This window comes from Martes martes (assembly GCF_963455335.1).
Source record: "Martes martes genome assembly, chromosome: 2".
Taxonomy (NCBI): domain Eukaryota; kingdom Metazoa; phylum Chordata; class Mammalia; order Carnivora; family Mustelidae; genus Martes; species Martes martes.
The window spans coordinates 170,919,085-170,925,149 of NC_137889.1; the positions used below are offsets into that span (position 1 = coordinate 170,919,085).

Consider the following 6,065-nt stretch of genomic DNA (forward strand, 5'->3'; position numbering starts at 1 on the left):
GAACCAGCTAGTAAAAGCTAAGTTGAAGTAAAAGTGGCTTGGGCTTAAGGTTTCAGTGGGATTTCTTGACATATGCCTTAGCCTGAATCCAAATCTGGGGATCTTTCTAACTTCTGGCCAACTCCAGGATTGAAAGTAAGCTGTGTTCAGGATAATCAGGCCTAGTTCAGGAGATGAAAAGACAGACAAGGAGCACAGACAGGGCCCCATGCACAGATGCAAGTGCTTAGCACACAGTGAACCCACTAGAAACAAGATAAAAAAGTTGTCCTTGTTTAATTAAAAACAGCAACTTCCACAAGGGATTTAAATTTATCATCTGTTTTGAGCGTTTAAAGAAAGCACGGCTTCAGGGGAGCTGGGGTGGCTCAGTCCGTTAAGTGTCTGCCTTCGGCTCAGGTCATAAGCTCAGGGTTGGGGAATTGAGCCCCACGTTGGACTGCCTGCTCAGCCGGGAGCCTGCTTCTCCCTCTGCCCGTCCCCTGCTTGTGCTCTTTCACTGTTTAAATCTTGAAAAAGAAAATGAGCAACAATTTGGGACATATGGCTCTTACTGAGATCTTGATCTTAAATAAACCAACTAGATATTTTATTTTAAGGAGTTAATCTCTGCTAAGTTTTTAAGAAATCCAAGTGAAATGAGCAAATATAGTTTGCTTTGAAATATTTGAAATGGGGTTGAAGAGGGCATTGGATGATGGTTCTAAGCGAAACAAATTACCTATAAATTGATACTTGTTGAAACTAAACTACAGGGATTCATAGTGCCTACTTATATAAAGTTTTGAAATTTTTCATAACATAAAAAATGAAAAACTACAATTTGCTTGGGTTCGTATAACAGCTTTTTAACAGGTCAGCTAGTCTCCCTCTCCCTCTGTGCCCTCTCTGTGTGTCAAATAAATAATCATCAATTTAAAGTACTCAGTTTATGAAACCACTTTTATTTCTGTGATTAAGAAGTCAAAGTATTGTACACTTGAGGGACTGACTTCTGGGTACTTTAAATTTCATATACCAAACTTGCTAAGTCAGCAAAGATCAATTTTTTTTTTTTTAATCAAAGTCCTGATGGCCAGTCCTGAATCTCCAAACTATTTTACTACCAACTAAAATGATTATTTGCCAACTTGATTAATAAAAGAAAGTTTTAATCCAGTAGTATAAAAGTATCTCTAGCTGTGTTTATGTCAATTTTAATTATTATGATAGATTTGACCTCACTTTCCATGATACAATACATCAATACATTTGAGTTGTCTTTAGCAACTTTGGCATAATCAAATCGGAACTTTGACTTGACTTCTGGATAAAATCCATACAATCAACCTGGCCTATGCAGTTCAGTACCACAAATAGTGACTGCAAGTCTGCACCACACAAGGCCAACGAGCTCTGAGGTCGAAAAGGATCAGAACCAGTTCAAGAGCGTTTTGGCTTTATTTCCTATGTGGTTTTGTAAACTTATTGCTTTGTATTGTGAAGATGTACTTACTTTCAATTCTTTTGATCAGATGGGGTGTAGCCTGGGAAACATTTTTAAATCTACAGTCGCACCTGACTAGTAGTGCCCGGAAGAGTTTCAGTGGCTTGAGAAAACGGAAAAGAGTGTCTAGTGGGAACAGCCCAGAGAGAAAAATTAAAATCAGCTTACCCATAAAAACAACAAGGGTTGTTTGGCATCACTGTCTCCAGGAGTAATTTATTATACCCCCCATTGTGAAAACCTCATTATTCTCACTGTAAAGGGAGAAATGGGACCAGTACCACCTGCGACCAACAGCTAGCTGCTCTGTAAGAAAACCGTGAGATGTTTGAGATCCAAATTTCCATCTCCCGGTTCAAATACAGTTCCTGAGTGAAAGCCACGCATGAGAAGAGGTGTCATCCAAAGAAAAACAAATACACACCAAACACACACACACACACACACACACACAAACCCTTTCTCTGAGTTTGGATGAGAAACTGATAAATGCTAATTCAAAACACAGTAAGCACGCATCAGAAATAATATATTTAGAAAAACACCCCAAACCCACACTATCTCCTAATTGTAGAGACTTTTGACATTCTTGTGTCCAATAACTAGTTAAACCATTATTTTCTTTTATAGAATTTTTTTAAAAAATATCACTTACCAACACAACCTGCCCGTCTGTCGCATTGGCAGTCTATAAGAAATTTAAGTACTTCCTCAAACATTCGTTTCACTAGGAGCTACATTTAAATGCTGGGGGGTGGAGAGAAAAGCTCTTTTATGCCATCTACTGAATCCCACTGAAGTTACATAGTAAGTATAAACTCATTGTCTTCTACTCATATGTAGCACAGGGTCTGGTGAGTTGACTGGTAGATCTGTATTTAAACAGAATTTTTGTGGCTCTCTATTTCACCCTGGTCAGCTCACTCCGGTCTTGCCTCCCGATCAGTCCACTATTAAAAGTGACTAAGAGAGGAAAGAGGAAGGGTTCAAGATCAAAGTTCCACTCAGATTCGTGGAGAGGGAAGATCATTCATGTGCTGACACAGAACGGATGCCAATTGTGTCTTTTTCTTTGAGAAATTGGTTTTCAGAGAAAATCTGTTTGCTCCAGTTTTTTTCCATTGATATTTTCAAACTTTTTTCAAAAAGTGATTTTTCAAAACTCCATTATGAAGGGGCGCCTGGGTGGCTCAGTGGGTTAAAGCCTCTGCCTTCGGCTCAGGTCATGATCCCAGGGTCCTGGGATCGAGCCCCACATCGGGCTCTCTGCTCAGCGGGGAGCCTGCTTCCTTCTCTCTCTGCCCGCCTTTCTGCCTATCTCTGTTTGTGAAATAAATAAAAAAAAAAAATTAAAAGAAAACCTTCCATTATGAAAAACTGTGCTATCTATCAGTCTCTTTTGTCCGGGAAGGTCTAAGACACCTCCTTTGGGTTATTTACCTGCACGCTGAGGGAACCATTCTGACAGCTCCACTCTTTTAAAATAGCAACAATAACAACAGACGAGCCAACAAAGCTCAGAAATGCCCACTGTCTGCCCCAGAACTTGTCCCCAGCTGAGGACTCCGTGATGTGCCATCGTAGACTGGATACAATTTCTTGCTATAATCAGCTTTCTCTTCCACAGTGGGCAAGGCCAACTTCCCTCTCTCTACCCCCTTGTGACTTAAAAGGGGAAATGTGTCTATAAATATATTTCTGAAACTGAAAGAATGAACCTCCTTCTCCTCCGTGTCAACCATTTCTTCTCTCAGACCCCTAACAGGAGATGAGAGTTGACTAAGAATTCAGCTTCTGGCTCCCAGAGATATTTGACTTTGTGAACCAGGTCTAGAGAGGGGGCACTTGAGCATTCTAGAGTCCTGTAACTCCTCCCCACCATTCTCAGGTGCCCACCTGCTTCTTTCTTTCCTCCATATTGTCATAGGATGAACACACTTGTAATCGTGTCTACTTGGAATTGTGCATGGATCCACATGTCCTTAAAAAACCTTTAATTTTCTCAAAAGCAGTTGAAGTAGGCCTAGCTGTCCTGCCATTACCTCACTCTCACAGGAAACAGAGCCAACTGGCCAGTCTGAGCTCTTGAATGACTTTGTGGAGTAGATACTACTACCTATCCTAGACCTCCAGATTATATTTGACTTACATTTAAGAAAGAAAGAAACTTGTATCTTATTTAAACCCCTGTGTTTGAGGTCTCCTCATTCTGTACCTTAACCAACACAATTATAGAAAAGGACATCTGCCTTCCTACCTCTCACCCCTGGTCCCTACATCAGGTCTGGAAGAGGGAGAGGCAGGAAGTATGTATCTCAGACCGTGTCCACCTCCCATAAATGCGCCAAGATTGAGCTATAAGATCTCCCCGTGATATGGAGAAAGGAGATAAGCTTTAGATGGGGATGAAGATTACAATTTTAAAACTAGATTGCAATATTAATACCTCAAAAGGACTAGAGAGCTTTGAAGTCTGCTCATCACTAGGAGCTTAGAAGAGGAGAATTTCAGAATCCAGTTGGCCGAATGGGGAAAAGTAAAAACTACATATTTACATGTGGCTCTCTTGAGATTTCTCATAAACTAACTTTAAGTAAAAACCTCTAAGTCCCTGTGGCTGGGGTGCCTGGGTGGCTCAGTCAATTAAGCATCTGACTCCTGGTTTTGGCTCAGGTCATGATCTCAGGGTGGTGGGATTGAACCCCACATGGGGCTCTGCACTCAGCATGGAGTCTGCTTGGGATTACCTCTTTTCCTCTGTCTTAGCCCCTCCCCCTGTTCTCTCTCTCTCTCAAAATAAATAAACACATCTTAAAAAAAAAAAAAAAGTTCCTGTGATTTTGGACTTCCGGCCTCTGAAACTGTGACGGAATCAGTTTCTGGTGTTTTGAGCTACCCATTCTGCACTGTTTGGTTATGGCAGTCCTAGGAGACAAATACATCCAGGAAGGCTGCCAGGTGGATGTTTTCTTTGCTCACAGCTCCCTTTCAATTCCAACTTTGTGCCCAGTGTGCCCTCTTCTTGAAGGGCCACCCCGGCCAAAGGCTCAGGACCTTTTTGCTGCCCCAGCCTGGCCCAAAACCTTTCAAGCCAGCAGCACTCCCTAATCATCTTTGGCATTTCCCATTCCTCCTAACCTGTCACCTTATTGAAGTACTTAATTTTTATTCTCATCATGGTGCTAACAACAAAAAGCGTATTAAGACAAACTTCTCAAATTGCAGCAGTGGATTTGGAGCAGGTAAATGCACTGAACAAATATGAAGGAAGGGGACACTCTGTTTGCATGGGGTTTTAAGATAAAAATGAGGATTTCAAAGCCATTTTATGCTGATGGCCATTCAGAGCTATTCATTTACCCAACAAGTTCTAATAAAGGTCTTCAATGGACCACACTGTTCTTAGCACCAGGGACGAGCAGAAAAGAAGGGGCAGATGGTTCTTTTTCTCCTGGTGCTTATATTTTAGTGGACAGAAACAGAAAACAAGTCAACAGGATAACTTAGAGGGTGGTGTGTGCTGTAAAGGAAACCAAAGGGAAGCAATGTGCTAGAGTGACTGGGAGGAATGCTTCCTTACGTTGGGAATTCCAGAAGGTCTCTCTGAGGAGATGACATTTCAGCCGAGACACGAATGGCAAGAACAAGCTAGGCATGTTCTGAAGTAAGAATAATCTCAACCAAGAGAGTAACAAGTGCCAGGTGCAGAGGGGACAGAGGGGACAGAAGTGGGACTCAATGTGGTGCATTGGGGAAGAGCCAGAGGCAGCTGTAGCCGGACGGTGGTAGGCAAGGGGAGAGAGGAAAGGGATGCACAGGTGGTTCAGAGTGGGTGGAAGGCAGACCATGACGACAGGTCCTGAGGGGCTTGGCTTCTGTTTTAACCACTTTAAGGGGAGGTCATTAGAAGGTTTTAAGCAGGGGAGTAGCTTGATACAACTTATACTCTAAAAACAATCCCTCTGATTGCTGTCTGGAGAATATGTGAGGAAAGAAGAAAAACAAAGAGGCCCATTAGGAGGCCCGAGGTTCTAGATGGATCCTCCAGATCATATCTTCTACCCAATACAAAAGTAGAAGGGACAAAGAAATCCATACTCATTTTTCTTAGAGATCTGACCCAGAGCGGCACAGTTTCCAGCTATATCCCACAACCAGAATTCAGTCACATGTCCACATCAAGCTGCGAGGGAGGCGGGAAAATGGACTCTCTAGCTGGGTTGTCAGGTGCTCCAAAAAACTCACACATTAATTAAATAAAGGGTGAAGGGATATTGGTGATGACTAAGTCTCCCTCACAAGATTTTTTAATTTATCAGCATAGTCATCTGTTCCAGACTGAATTGTGTCCCCTCCAAGACTGATATGTTGAAGCCCTCACCCCCCAGTACCTTAGAATGCAACTCTGTTTGGAGATAGGGATTTTGCAGAGGTAATTAAGGTTACATGAGGTCATAAGGGTGGGACCCCAATCCAATATGACTGGTGTCCTTATTAGAAAAGGAAGAGACACCGGGGATGTGTACACACAGAGGAAAGGCCATCTGAGGACACAGCAAGAAGGCAGCCATTTGCTAAA

The 6,065-nt window shown here is 42.2% G+C and overlaps 1 protein-coding gene across 1 annotated transcript in view; it reads right to left on the reverse strand.

Annotated features, from left to right (window-relative positions):
• TLR1 (toll like receptor 1) overlaps positions 1–6,065 on the reverse strand; it is a 34,158-nt gene that overhangs the window by 5,071 nt on the left and 23,022 nt on the right. The window lies entirely within an intron of this gene.